Below are 16,151 nucleotides of genomic sequence, written 5' to 3' on the forward strand. Positions count from 1 at the left end.
TGAGATACATAATGGCTATTATTAGGAAACATGTATCACTCATCTTTATATTCCTAAGATCCTGTCAAAGTGCTCAGGGCAATGTAGATGGTCAGTTAACTTGCTCAATTAACACTAATGAACTGACTGAATGTCATTGTGCTAAAGATGCACATTATTTCCTGATTGGCACCATTTCTTTCTTGGAAAATTTGCCCCTGCTCCTCCCTTAACCCATTGGGTCTCACTGCGGCTATTTGGCCAATATTGATTTGCCAACAGTGGACACCAGCATCAGACGTAGCCCATTAGTGGTACTGGGCCCTGGAGCTGCGATGTCCTGAAGACCCAGAGGTAGGCAATCCACGACTGTAGAGTCAAATACAGCTCACTGCCTGACTTTGTAAATAAAACTTTATTAGCACACGGCCACACCCATTCACTTAGGTTGAAGTTGAAGAGTTGCAACGGAAAGCACAGGACCTGCAAAGCCTAATTATTTACTACCTGGCCCTTTATAGAAAAAAGTTGGCCCCATGATGTAGACCAACAACGATGTTTTGCCATTTGTATGTTAAAAGGTAAGCAGAGGGGCTTCCCTGGTGGCGCAGTGGTTGAGAGTCCGCCTGCCGATGCAGAGGACGCGGGTTTGTGACCCGGTCCAGGAAGATCCCACATGCCGCGGAGCGGCTGGGCCCGTGAGCCACGGCCGCTGAGCCTGCGCGTCCAGAGCCTGTGCTCCGCAGCGGGAGAGGCCACAACAGTGAGAGGCCCGTGTACTGCAAAAAAAAAAAAGGTAAGCAGAAAAGGTCATCTGCAGAGAGAAGTGGGAGAATGGTACGGACAACAGAGCATTTGGCCACAGAAAGCAAGAGAGCAGAGACAGGAGTGGCAGAGACAAGAGAGGCTTGAGGAGGACTGGAGGGTCCACTTCCAAGGGGGCTGCTCTCGAGGTTGGCAAGTAGTGGACGGGAGGCCTTGGCTCCTCCCCAAGTGGACCTCTCCTGGGAACTCCTGAGTGTCCTCGGGAGATGGCAGCTGGCTTCCCCTGGGGCAAGTGACCTAAGACAGTGTCTTTTATGATCTAACTTCAGAAGCCACACACACACTGTTGTTTCCACAATCCTGTTGGTTACTCACAGGTCAGGCCTGTTCAGTGTAGGAGGCCTGTGCACCAGGGCAGGAATACAGGGAGGGGAGAATGAGTCACTGGAGGCCATCTGCTGACCTTCCATCTGCTGAGGCCCCTCTGAATTCCCCACTGGGATTCAGTGAGACTCTGCTTATCTTATAAGAACTGTCTCCCTCTTTTTCACTTGACATGACAAGTACATTTCTATATCCTTGCAATAAATGAAGCCTAAGAAAGCAATGAAGAATGAAAAAGACATATTATTTGTCCCATCACCTCTTATCAAATGAAGGGGTCTCTGAGGTCTTGGCCTTCCAGGGCCCTTCTTGGTAAGCTCTGTCTCTTCCTGGTATGCGGCACTCCAGCCTAGACCTTATTTATGCAACAAGAGTGACTGTCAGGCCCTGGGGAGACGGCCACAGACAAAACAGAAAAAGACCCTGCTCCCTGGAGCTTACATTCCAGTGTGGGGAGACCAACACTAAAGAAACAGAGAACATACCAGGTGGAGATAAGGGTTATAAAAATAATTAAAGAGTGTGTGTGTGTGTGTGTGTGTGTGTGTGTGTGTGTGTGATTTTATAAAGGGTGGTCAGAGAAGGCCTCTCCACTGAAGCGACATTCGAGCAAAGACCTAAAGAGAGGGAGTGAGCCATGAGAATACTGGAGGAAAGGGGACCTGGGAAGCCAAAAAGTGGGCAGTAGGAGTGGGATGTGGGATCAGGGAAGAGTCTTTTAAGCTGGAACTAGAACACGTCCAGTAGCCAAGGAGCATCTCATGATTAAGGGATGGAGGAGAGAGAGGGATGGTATCTGGAGGCTAATGAAGGGCAACGGCCTCCAGCAGAGCTGGGACCCTTCTCTCATTGTAACGGGAGTGAAGATGGGATGTGGAAGCAGGCTGAAGATGTGATGGGAAGATGAATTCAGTATGACTGCTTCTGGGATTCTCAATGAAGTGTGAGGCTGAGTGATGGGCCACAGGGATTCAGAAGGTTTGAGGAGAAAGAGAAAGATGATGAATGAATTTCTGGTGATCCAAGAAAGCAAACCACTAGGACAGCGCTTCTGAACATTTAATGCGGAAATTAATTACCTGGGGACTTTGTTAAAATGCAGATCCTTTTTCAGTAGGTCTGGGTGGGGCCTGAGCTTCTGCATGTGCAAAAACTCCCTGGTGATGTCTGTGCTGTTGGTCTAGGACTACCGCTTAAGTAGGAAGGGAAATATATAGGATTTGTGGGCAGTATGTAGGGACTTTTATGGTCTGTGGCCATGAATTAAAGTGAGAACACTCACCCCAGCTGGTGTTCTTTTTTGGGTGATTGGGTATAGGAATAGAGTAGGGGACAGCTGAGAGTTAGTGGTATTTATAAGGAAGTGCTTTTAAAAATATGTCATTTAACCTAAGCTATGATGGATGATGAAAAAATGATAAGGCCAATGAATCATGGGCATTGATGAGGTCAGAGAATTGCTGGGATGCAAGCGTTAGAACCAATAAGCCAGAAGGAGAGAAAGAGGTGGTCAGAAGTGAGGGGCTTCACAACCTAAGTGTCCATTGACAGATGAATGGATAAAGAAGATGTGGCACATATATACTATGGAATACTACTCAGCCATAAAAATAAATGAAATTGAGTTATTTGTAGTGAGGTGCATGGACGTAGAGTCTGTCATACAGAGTGAAGGAAGTCAGAAAGAGACAAACAAATACCGTATGCTAACACAGATATATGGAATCTAAAAAAAAAAAAAAGGTTCTGATGAACCTAGGGGCAGGACAGGAATAAAGACCAGGCATACAGAATGGACTTGAGGATATGGGGAGGGGGAAGGGTAAACTGGGACGAAGTGAGAGAGTGGCATGGACATATATACACTACCAAATGTAAAATAGATAGCTAGTGGGAAGCAGCCGCATAGCACAGGGAGATCAGCTCGGTGCTTTGTGACCACCAAGAGGGGTGGGATAGAGAGGGTAGAAGGGAAACGCAAGAGGGAGGGGATATGGAGATATATGTATACGTATAGCTGATTCACTTTGTTATACAGCAGAAACTAACACAACATTGTAAAGCAATTATACTCCAATAAAGATGTTAAAAAAAAAAAAAAAGAAATGAGGGGCTTCAAATTGGGACTTAGAAGTGACGACAAGGTCAAGCATATGACCCCCAAGATGGAAAGCTACAGATCACTCAAGGTGAGGTCAGGAACATAGAGGCCAAAGTGTTAGATAGATCATTCCCCACATAGTGACAGAAGTGGTTGGTGAAAATGAAGATAGTGAGCTCAGTACTCAAGTCCTTAAGGAACAAGGAGGCTGTAGATGAAGGCAATTGGAGGGTGGCATGAACTTTGAAGGAGCTTTGTGCCAGCACAAAGGGATACAAGACAGACACAGTTCCCTTTCTAAGTGCAATGAGAAGCCATGAAGGGTTTTAGACAAGTGCTATAGACCAAATGTTTGTGTTCCCCCTAGATTCATATGTGGAAATCCTAACACTTAATGTGACAGTATCGGGAGGTGGGGCCCTTGGAAGGTGATGAGGTTCCACCCTCATTAATGGGATTAGTGCCCTTATAAAAGAGCTCCCTCACCCTTTCCACCATGTGAGGACAAGAGAAAACACAGCCATCTGTGAACAACGGAGTGGGCCCTACTAGACACAGAATCTGCTGCCACCTTGATCGTGAATTTCTCAGCCTTGAGAATTGTGAGAAATAAATTTCTGTTGTTTATACACGACCCAGTCTATGGTATTTTGTTATAGTAGCCTGAACAGACTAAGACAGCAAGGAAGTGATATGATCCAACCGAGATTTTGCAAAGATCTCTTGGACTGCTATGAAGAGAAAGGACTGGAGGGAAGTTCAGTGGCATCTGGAGGCTATTACAGTTATTTGATTGTCAAAGTGTGGACTCCAGCAGTATCAGAAATGCTCATTCTCAGGCCACATCCCAGACCCACTGAATCAGAAACTCTGGGGGTGGGGCCCTGCAATCTGAGTTTTAACAAAGGCTCTCCCAGGGATTAGACGCAAGTTGAAGTCAGACAAAAGAAAGTGGTTTGGATTAGAGCAGTGGAGAGAGAGAGAGCATGGAGCTATATTTCACTGGAGGAAGGGCCAGGACAGAGTATGGGATGTGTGGTTGAGGAGCAGGTCTCTAGGAGAAAGAAAAGGACAGATGCAGTGCTGTGCACTGGAAAGGGGAGGATGGAGGAGAAGCCAACTTGCTGGGCAAGATCAAAAGTTCACTTCTATCCATGGTATGGGGCAAATATGTTCTGGAGAAGTTGCTGGGAAGTAAAGCTGTGGGTAAAAACCACACTAGTTCCCAGCAGGAAGTTGGCGATGTGCTCCTGCAGGAAAGCTTCACTGGCCACTGTGGGACACAATGTGATGTGTCATCTGTGGCTCTCTAACAGTCTGGCCAAGTGTCAATATTTCACACTTGTAGTTGGGGGCATGGTGGAAAGAGCACTGAGTTTGGAATCCAGAAGAGTCAAGCCCCTGGGCTCAAGTCACTTCCTAGCAAGTCACCTCACTTCTGTGAGCTCCAACCTCCACATCCCTGCAATGGACATACTATATCTGTCCTGTCTAAAGGGTCACTCTCACAGTCAAATAAGAATTCATTGATAATTCTAAATCATTTTACAAATGTAAGGGAAGCAGTATTCTACTCTCATCATTATTACGAGATTCTAGTCTCAGAACAGGTCTCTGTTCAGTAGCTGCCCCCTTGCTGGGATACAATGACAAAGGAAAGATGACCAATCACTCCAAATACATTTTCCTTCCTGGTTATGACCTGCAATCTACTGTACAAGGTCATTCCTTTGACTGGACTTTGTGCCCTGGCAAAATACAGGTACCTCAGTGGAGGAAACACTCTTTACAAAAAAGATTTACCACATACCACATGCTTGTGTTTTACACCCATCACTTCCTGTGCCCAGTAGGAATTCTGTGCACTGGACATTACTATCCTCGTTTTACAGACAAGGACGCTGGGCCTGGAGACCAGGCGACTCACCCACATGGACAGAGCTTCTGATGGGCGGAGCCAGCCCCTGCCTCTTGTGCTGCCTCCTTCTGGACACTTTGCTCTTCCTGCTCCTGCAGCTTTGGATGGATGGGTGAGGACCCTGGGCACCAGGCTGGGGAAGGGTGCTCGGCCACGCACGGGGAGAAGGAAAGGGTGCTGAGGCCTGAAGATTTGATTCATCAGCACTACCCAAGGCACCGGAATTGTTCTGTAGACTTTCTGCTCTTCTATTATGACTTTCATCCACTAGCACCTTTCAAGTGTCTTTGTTCTCCATGACACCCAGTCACATTTACTTAGATATTGGTGATGGCACATTTGAACAAGGGCTAGGGAGGGCCTCAGAGGCAGGCGGGCCTCCCTGAGGCCACTAACCTATAGAACAAATGCACAGCAAGGGGTGGGGGACAGGAAGGCTGTCTCGGCCCTGGAGTCTTTTTTCCAGGGATCTCAATACAGTTCACCTTGCACACAGCATTATGCTTGTGAACTTTAGTGTGTGCAGGAGAGATGTTAAAGTTGTTTCAAAGCTGTAGCAGTTGATGACACCAGCTTGCAACACTTCTTGCAGAGCATGGGCTCTAGGCACGCGGGCTTCAGTAGTTGTGGCAAATGGGCTCAGTTGTTGTGGCTCGCGGGCTCTAGAGCACAGGTTCAGTAGTTGTGGCACATGGCCTTAGTTGCTCCACGGCATGTGGGATCTTCCAGGACCCGGGTTCGAATCCGTGTCCCCTGCATTGGGAGGTGGATTCTTAACCACTGCGCCACCAGGGAAGACTCAACACCAGCTTGTGACATGAGAGACCAGCAGAGTCAGAAAGGAGCCCGTGTTCCTTGTTTTACAAACACAGAAGGCAAGGGCCTTGTCCACAGGCTCAATCTGGGGTTAGTGAGTGCAATAGAGAGGACCAGAATTCCAGCCTCCAGCTGCTCCTGTAATCAATCCTATACTCTTAAAAAGAACTGCTACAAGACCAAACAACAAAACATCCAGAAAGAATTGGCATCTTTTTCATGAGTATGTCCTGCATTAAAGAGTGTTTTCTGAATATGCATTTGGTGCCAGTTCTCCCGTCAGCGCTGCCCTGCTGGATCACAACCGCAGATACCTAGCAAGGTACACTCCTCCATAGTTTGCATGTTGTGGGCCCTGAACTATTGGCAGAATGGATGGGTGGGTGGGTGGATGGATGACTGCAGGAAGGAGCTGGAGAATATCACCTGGACAGCCGCAGAGCACAAATTCAGTGATACAAAACATCAAATTAACAGTAGTTATTTTCTGTGGCACAGGAGACCATGCCCTGGAGGAAAAACTCTGCCGTTGGCCAGCAGTGTAGACATCAGCAGTCAATTACATGTAGTTACTACTGTTGTTTTTTAATGTGTCCTGACTCCTTCAATGGAGAGGCAATAAAAAAAAACACTTGCTCCTACACTGTCCTATATACTCCTTTGAAGTGACTGTGAAAATCAACCATCCTGAGGGATAGAGAACAGGAGAAAAGAAGGAAAAGGAATTAACCCTCAACACCTTCACCTTCAGAATTAGGGCGGTAAAAAACAAATAAATAATAATAAAAAATCACCAGTGGATGCAAAGAGAGACAGACATACCTAGGGCTGCAGAAGCAACAGCAGGTTCTGAGGAGAAAAGGCAAGTATTAATAAAAGCTGTTTTGGCCCTCTTGTCCCTGGGGTCTTCTGCTGGGCCCATGACTAGGCCTGCAAGTCACTTGGCCCCGGCTGGAGAGCTGGACACTTGGGGCTTCTGGCCACAAAAGTGTTGTGCTGCTTTTGGAGTCAGGCAGAGCTGGGTTCTATTCCACTAGCTGTGTGCTCTTGGCCACTTACTTGACCTCTCTGAGCCTTTAACTTACTCATTTGTGAGAAAAGAACAGAGTAAGTGATGTAGCACACTGGGCATCAGGGCACGCTCAGCGAAGCCCTGGAAAGTGAGCGTTTCCGCTTTCCCGAGTTACTGCGAGCAAACTGCCATGGGGAAGAAGGGGGACAGCTGGAGGCGCGCCCTCTGCCGGGCCTCAGATCCACTCTCCGCGTTCCCTCCGCCCGAGGGGCGAGTCCAGGCCCGAGCTCTGAAGACAGCGCGCCTCCTGGAGGCCGTCCTCTGGAGCAAGGATTGCTTGCTACACAGGGTTGAAGACAAAGCTTAGGGTCTCCCTAGGCCAAGGCACAGGGTGGAAAGGAGTTGCCCAGAGCCGGCAAAGCCTTTCACTGTTTTCTGAGGGCCTAGGGTGGATCCTGTCGGTAGCAGGCTGCATCCCCAGGCTGCCGAGCTGACCACGGTCGGGTAAGCTGAAAGAGCTACTTGGTTTATTCAAGCAGGAAAGACTCAGACTCAGCTAGCATTTACTGAGCACTTACTGTGTTCCAATGTGGGTGCTGGGTGCTCTTCATTTACCTTATCTCGTTTAAACTTCTCAGCAGCCCTGCAAGGGAGGGTTTATCCTCTGTTTTCCTGATAAGGTAACTGAAGCACCCTAAGAGCAGTTATTTGCATAGTTGAAGCATGGCTACATCGGAATTTGTATTATTTTGAGGGGGCTGCTATAATAAAGTACCCAAAACTGGGTGGCTTAAACAACATAAATTTATTGTCTCACAGTTCTGGAGGCTAGAAGTCTGAAATAAGGTGGTGTTGGTTCCTCCGAGAGGACTGTGAGGGAGGGATCTTTTCCAGGCCTTTCTCTTTGGCTTGTAGATGGCTGTCTTCACTCTCTGTATGCATGTCTGTCTCCAAATTTCCTCGTTTTTAAGGACACCAGTCATACTGGCCCACCTTAGTGAACTCCTTTCAACTTGATTACCGCTGTAAAGATCCTATCTCCAGATAAAGTCATATTCTAGGGAACTGGGGGTTAGAATTTCAACATAGGAATTTTGGGGGACACAATTCAACCCATAATGGGATTTAACCCAGGACTCCTGATTCTAAACCTGGCGCCTGCCTGTATAGTCAAGCAGTAGCTCTCAAACGTGGGTGTATATTGGGTTTACTTGGAGAAATTTTAAAATATTGATGCCTGGGTTCCAGCCTCACAGATTATGATTTAATTGACACTGTGTATGTCTGGACATTAGGATTTTAAGAAGCTCCCCAGGTGGTTCTAGGAGCAGCCAAAGTTAGAACCACTGGCTTAGAACACCTTTCCATCACCATCTCTAGGTTCCACCTCAGAGGAAGGCAGCACCTCTCTCCTTGCTTTGCTGCCAGGGAAAGGAGGCCAAATTTGTCTTTAATGTTCTAGCCTTGGTCCCACTTCTGTTCCCCCTTTTTAATTTCTGAAGAACATTTGCTCTTCACATCTGTCAGAATCCGGACCTAGCACAGTGCCTGACCTGCAGGAGGCCTTAATAGATGTCTGAAGAAGTAGGAGAGGGAAAAGAATCACAGAAATGTGAAGGGATGGAATTGGGAAATTCTTGAAAAACTGGACAAAGGAGATTTCCTGATACTCACTGAAAGAGAATGTTAGCACAAATCTTGCCCCTTGATGGGTAATCTGCCAGGGACCGGCCTCCCAGTGATACGCAACAAATTAGATTCACAACTTTAGATTCAATAATTGTGCTTGGAATGAGGACTAATCCAATGAGGACTACTTTGGGTTTGTTTCCCCTTCCCCTCCAAACCCCCAGGGCTGGCAAATTACAGTCCAAGAGAGTCTCCTTCTAATGCTGAAGATCCCTGAAAGATAAAGAGTAAAGTCCTGACTTCAGTGTTTTGTGGTGGGGAATGAGTGACCCTGGTTTTCTTGTGCCCAGGCTTCTTTCCCCATCTTGGGCCTAATCCACCCCACCCTCTGGGCTAACTGGGACTGCCTGGGAATAACCTAATTAGGAGTGGCCTTCCTCTCTATGCATTACCAGACAGAGAAGCCTCTACCTCCAGGGGAAAATGAATTTACACATCCAAGTAACATGAGATTTGAGAAGCACAACTATTTGAAGTGAAAAATAACATATTAGATTACAGAATCCAAGTATACATATGAAAACAAATGACTCTAATTTAATTTTGGCCCAATAAACATATAAAGAGATAAAAGAATATATGGCAAGATAAACAAAAACAAGAAAACAAACTGATAAGAAATCTTAGATGTGAAAAATATAATAGCTGAAAAGAACGCATCAGATGGATAAATAACAGAATGGATAGGGCTGCAGAACAAATTAGCAACTTGGGAGACCAGGTGAAGGAAATCTTCCAGAGGAAGGAGGAAAGGACAAAGACAAAAAATATTTTTTAAAATCTAGGTTATTTGGAAGATAGAAGTAGGAGTACTACCATGTGGCTAATAAGAATCCTAGAAAGAGAGGAAAAATAAAAATGAAGAGGAAGAAATGTGTGAGGAGAAATTGAGATAATTTCTGTAATTATAAAAGATGAAAGATTGAAAGGGTTATAGAGGAGTAATAATGAAAAAATCCATACCAGGAAATTTTATAGTAAAATTAAGAATTTCAAAGAAGCAGAAAAATTCTAAAATACTGTAAAGGGAAAGAGAAGATCACAAAAAGAGGACAGAAGTCAGGTTGACATCAAATTTTTCAACAGCAACAAGTGATTCAAGAAGATAGTGGAGTGGTATTTTCAAAATATTGAGGGAACAGAAATCAGAAACAGCCTCTTTCCTATGTCCAGTCTGCCACTCAAAAGCAAGGGCATGATTAAAAAATATTCTCAGGCATAGAAGTCTCCAGAAAATTTATCACACAAAGACTACATTGGAAACTGTTTTGGACCAAGGGCTTAAATAAGGGGAGAGAAAATCTAGCAGATATTGCAAGAGATATGTGAAGTAAAGTTGATCAAGTCCACTGGTAAAATTTGTTTGACTTAAAAGAATAGCTATGACTAAAGAAAAAAGAACACATATTCCCAATAAGCTGGCATTAAAGTATAGGTAATAACATGATGTAGATTTGGGGAGTAGAGATGAAGAGATATGAGGGTACAATAAAGCTCTCATTCAGGGAATATACACCTATTAAAGAAATGGTTAACAGTAAGTATAGAAAAAGTAGGCCAGACTGAAATAAAATATTAAGATCACAGAAACAGGTCCAAATATATAAATAATTACAGCAAATATACATGAACTAAATTAATCAGTTTAAGAAAAAGACTGACAATTTGGATTTTTTAAAAAATCCAAGCATGGGGACTTCCCTGGTGGTGCAGTGGTTAAGGATCCGTCTGCTAATGCAGGGGACACGGGTTTGAGCCCTGATCCAGGAAGATCCCACATGCCACGGAGCAACTAAGCCCATGCACTGCAACTACCGAGCCTGTGCTCTAGAGCCTGTGAGCCACAACTACTGTGCCCATGTGCCACAACTACTGAGCCTGCACTCTAGACCCGTGCTCTGCAACAAGAGAAGCCACCGCAATGAGAAGCCCACGCACCACAATGAAGAATAGCCCCCACTAGCCGCAACTAGAGAAAACCCACGCGCAGCAATGAAGACGCAACGCAGCCAAAAATAAATAAAATAAAAAATAAATTTATAAAAAAAAATCCAAGTATGTGCTGCTAACACGAGACAAACCTAAAGCATAAGGAAAATGCAAAGGCTGTACATAAATGAATGCAAAATGATACATCAGGAAAATACTAATCAAAATAAAGTTGGTTTATCTACAGTAGTATTAGATAAAATGGATCTAAAGCCAACAGCAAAAAGATGCATAGCATCTATGTATGTAATAAACAAAGGGATGCCAAATTCATGGAACAAAAATGATGGAAGAACAGACAGAAATGGGTAAATTCACCACTGTAATGGGAGATTTCAACAACCTTCTCTTGATTATTGGTAGATTGAACAGACAACCCCCCAAAATATATTTTAAATTCATTGTAGAAAATTAGAGATAGACACAGTTGTTGGCATAGGGAAAGATATTGTAAAGAAGACACAAAAAATATTGACCATAAAAGACTGATAAATATTACTATATAAAATTAAGAACTTTTGTTCATCAAAGTTACCTTAGAGAAAGTGAAAAGTTATATATATAAGATATTCAAAATACATAAAACTGGCAAAGGATTGGTATGAATATGCAAAGAACTCCTACAGATCAGTAAAAGAAAACAAAAAAAGCATAAGTAGCCCAACAGGAAAAAAAAAAAAAAAAGAAGAAATATAAGGGCAATAAATATATGGAGAAATGTTTACCATAATTATTAGTTTGGAAGTATAAACCCAGACTGCAATGACATACCATTTTACATTCATTACGTTGGTAAAAATTTAAATAGTCTGATAATACCAAGTTTTTTCAATGCTCGTGGGAGTGTACATTTTTTAACTACTTTGGGAAATGGTTTGGCATTTTCTTCTAAATTTGGACACTTACATACTGTTATAGGTTGAATTGCGTCCCCCAAAAAGTATGTTGAAGTTCTGACTCCTGAAACCTTATTTGGACTTTGCAGATGTAATTCACTAAGATGACATCATACGTGAGTAGGGTGGACCTTAAATCCAAAATGACTGATGTCTTTATAAGAGAAGAGACAGAGAAACACACAGAGAAGGCCATGTGAAGACAGAGACAGAGATTGGACATATTTTTGTATTTCTACCATCCAGAACTAGAAAAGGATAAATTTCTGTTGTTCTAAGTGACATAATTTGTCAAGGTCTTAATTTTTGCTTTAGATGGTGAGTTCATGGGTGCTTATCTATATTTACATCTATATTTATATCTATACCAATATAATCATATCTACTGGAAGAGGTCACCTAAGGACCATTGAGGAAAGTATGTCATAAATAGGATTATGATTAATCCTAATCCATAACTGTATACCTGAGGCTATCTACTTCCCAAAATAGTTGGGCTTGTCCAGATTGGCTCATGTTTCTACAAACTGGTCCTTCTAACTCACTTTGATTTTCCCAAAGGTCTGGAAGTTGGAACACTTTTTCCAGGCTAACGACGACTAGCAGTATGGTTAATCAAACATGCAGGTCTGGCTTGCAGGTCTGGCTTGCTAGTGTGCCAATTAAGTTAGAAAGCTCCATTGATTAAAATAAAGGAATCCAGGGACTGAAAGTTCACTGAGTTCAAGTGCAATCAACACAGTAGATGAGAAAAGGAAAAAAGGAAGGGCGTAAGTTGATGGGACCCTCTTAGATATATAGAGATACCAAGTAGCTTTGGCAGGAAGTGGCAGCCAAAAACCACAAAACCACAACCTTGAGAAAATAAGTATTAATCAGAGGGTACAGCAGGGATAAGAACCAAAACCCAGGTGGAAAAGAACAGGAAAATGGAATCTTCACTGCCCATGGATCAGAATGTAATGTTTCAGGTATGTTCTTCTCAGCAAATATTCCTGCCATTTGCTTTTGAAATGATGGAGCTGGTTTAAAAACAATATATGTCAGGCACCTCAAGAACCCTACATTCTGTAGGCAAAAGTGAAGACAGAGTTAACAGAGCACAAATCTGTTTCATCTGACTGTATGAGTTTTACGTTTCTCCTTTAAAGGCCTGGCTACTGTGTGGTTCAGAAGCAGTATGACACAGGGATCTGGGAGGCTTCAGGGATACCCACACCCAGAGAGAAGTGTGCCAGTCAAGGAGCACTGAATTGTCATGGTGTAAATTTGCAAAACTTGACAGCTTTAGTGATATGGCATTGGTCTTGAAATTCAGTGCACGGTAATTTTATTTTATGGTAAGGAAAAGGATATGAGAAAAGAGAAGGTAGTATGTTTTTCAAATTTCTTCCTTCTTCTACCCTATAAATAAAAGGGCAAAGATATTACTGAGCAAATGTTCTTTACAAAAATTTGATGTATTCTCATGCTTAGAAATTTTGCTATAGGGAAAGTCACTGCTACTGTTTACATGAGACATTCCTACTCTGAAATCTAAACGCTGAAGTATTTACTATGCTTAGATAAATCACATATTTTTCCTTGTGAGTATAGCCTGTTCAGGTTTATACATACCACTGTGTAATTCCCCAAGCACTGTTCCCAGTTTAAAGCGTGATGTTGGATTCATTTGTGGAAACTGATGTGAAAGGTATTTGCTCTTTAAAATACTTGCTAACTGGCCAGTTAAAAGCATGCCTTTGAATCTGAAGCTGAATTTGGCTTTGGTCAGTAGAGGCTCCAGGAAAATTGATAAAATAGGAGAAAGAGAAATCAGCTTCTTTTTTAACTTTTTTTTTTTGGCTGTGCCATGCAGCTTGTGGGATCCTCGTTCCCCCACCAGGGAGCGAACCCGTGCCCCCTGCAGTGGAAGCGCAGAGTCCCAACCACTGGACCGCCAGGGAATTCTCTCAGCTTCTTTTTCTAGAATGTGAATGGAGAGATCCAAGACTGAGGATGAGAATTTTGTCATAATGATAGCAAAATTTTAAAAAGAAGAGACACACATGAATGCAGCTCAGGAATCCAGAAACTCTCCTGGTTTCTGGCCCTCCTGAGGCTTTGATTCAAGAAATACACTAATATCTTTCTGTAATCTTCTGCCATGCTCTAAAAGATCTGCAAAATCTAAAAAGCCCGTATTATTAGGAAAAAAGTATTCAATTGTGAACAGAGCCCAGAAGATGGTAAAAAATATTTCTTTACTGTTCTCATCACATCATTGTTCATTCCTGACCCCCAAGCTATGCTCCATGACAAGGCCCAGAGCACATCTCCTTCACTAAAGCATTGAGAATTGCATTCATGAGTGAAGCCCCTGCAAGCTCTCTCAAAGGAGAGCTCTGTAGTTGCTTTCCTTGGTAAGACAGGTAAAAGGTACTACCACTGATACGGTCTTTCCAATTCTAATGGGGATAATGGATCTCAGAGTGGCAGAGGTAGTGGCAGCACTTAATCACCAAAGACAAATTGGATGCATCTACTGTGAGGGGTAATCAGAATGCCTTGGCCTGCAGAGATCTTTGATGGTGGTTAATTTATCATGCTATTCCTAGGAATAAAATAGGTAGACAGTCTATTAGAGTATTGCTTGATCTATATGAGAGGGGAAAACTTCAGGTCTGGTAGCCAAACACCTGACTTGAGTCACCACCGTGGACAGTCAGGGCATCTTATCCAGTTTCCAAATGTAAGTCAATTCACAGACCCAAAGCTCCTTGATTAAAGAGGAGGCAGGTGCCCCTTGGGGAAGAATCCTGCTGTCTCCAGAACATAACCGGAACAGATGGTCCAGAATCAAGGGGTGAAAAGTAGGAGTGGCTCTTCTTACTGTTATACCCAATAACTCACTCACAGGTAATTTTCGCTTCTCATCCTGATGAGAGCTCTGCTGGCTGGGAGGTCTTCGTCCCCAAAGAGAAAATCTTTCCACCAGTGGAAATAACAGTGGTTCTATTAGATTGGATGGTGAGGCTTCCACCTGGCCATTTTGGGCTCCTCATGCCATTGAACCAACAGGCAGAAAAAGGGTTACTCTAATGACTAAAGTGATTGACCTTAATTACTGAAGGGAAAGTGAGTTGCTGCTACACAATGGGGACAAGGAGGACTACATCTGGAACACGGGGGATTTTCTGGGGTGTCTTTAGGATTTCCATGACCAACGTTAAGGGTTAATGGAAACCACAGAAACAAACAAACAGAAAAACAAGATAATTGACTACTGGATTCTTCCGGGAATGAAGGTTTGGGTTATTCACGTAGAAACCCCACCAACTGAGCATCTGACTGAAGGAAATATAGAATGATTCTAGTCTACTTGTTACTGTGACATATTTTCACTGTAATGCTAGAAAAAACAAGTCTATGTCAATTTCCTTCTGTTCCTGCTGGTGGAGCATACATGTTATGGAGCCATAAGCATGGTCATGTGCTTCCTTCTAGGTGAAGACTGCCTTACTCATCTTTCCATCTAGCCCAGCCTTGTGCTTGGCACATAGTAGATGCTGAAAAATATTTGTTGAATGAATAAGTTCAGTCTTCCCAAAAGAATCAAAAAGAAAATTTACTGTAACATGTTGAGATTTCAAGAGCTTATTTGGGTTCTACCACCATTTCTGAGAAGAGTTATGGATAATATATAAGTTATGCCAGTAAGTATGCCAATCTTATTTTCCAAAATCCTTAACAAACATGCAGGAACTGTTTTATAACTAGTGTGACAATTGCTTACAGGAAGATATATGTATGCTTCTAAAATGTGGGAACATTGTTCTTGTGATGAGTTTAAACATTTTCCCTGTAATTTAACTTCTATTATTATATTTGCTTTAAAGTATCCTTCAAAAAAATTTTTTTTTTTTTGGCCACGTCACGCTGCTTGCGGGATCTTCGTTCTGCAACCAGGGATTGAATCCGGGCCCCGGCAGTGAAAGCACCGGATTCTAACCACTGGACCACCAAGGAATTCCCCAAACATTGTTTTAAAAAGATGGGCTTCATTGTTTGAATCTTCATAAAGTCTGAATCTGTAAAGTCCAGCAAATACCGAGCCTTTTCTAAAAATGAGTTTAATGGGAGGAACAAGGTCTAGGAAAAAATTCAGGAATGCCAACAGAAGACACGTTGTAGTAAAATTCATTAGTTGTTTTTTTTTTTTTTAATTAACTGCACACGGCACACGGGGTCCTGTTTCCCCAACCAGGGATCGAACCCTCGCCCCCTGCAGTGGAAGCATGGAGTCCTAACCACTGGACTGCCAGGGAAGCCCCTTCTTTAGTTTAAAGTATTGTAAATTTCTAAGCCTCAGTGTACATAGTCCAATCTAACTACAACAATGTAACATAAGGCCAAAAAACATGTTTTCTCATTAATTGTCTTTGAGGCCACACCCTCATGTCTGCACAAGACCCAGGAATGACAGTCAGTGAATCATTAACTGCTGTTTATTTATGCTAATGGAGAGCTGTCACACAGACAACCCCGAAAGGCAGATATTTATTTCATCATTTTTGGCACCTTTATAAGAACCAGCCACTGAATAAGGGTAATCAAATGTGA

The sequence above is a fragment of the Neophocaena asiaeorientalis genome, unplaced genomic scaffold (genome assembly GCF_003031525.2).
Source record: "Neophocaena asiaeorientalis asiaeorientalis breed wild unplaced genomic scaffold, Neophocaena_asiaeorientalis_V1.1 scaffold59, whole genome shotgun sequence".
In the NCBI taxonomy this organism is placed as follows: Eukaryota; Metazoa; Chordata; class Mammalia; order Artiodactyla; family Phocoenidae; genus Neophocaena; species Neophocaena asiaeorientalis.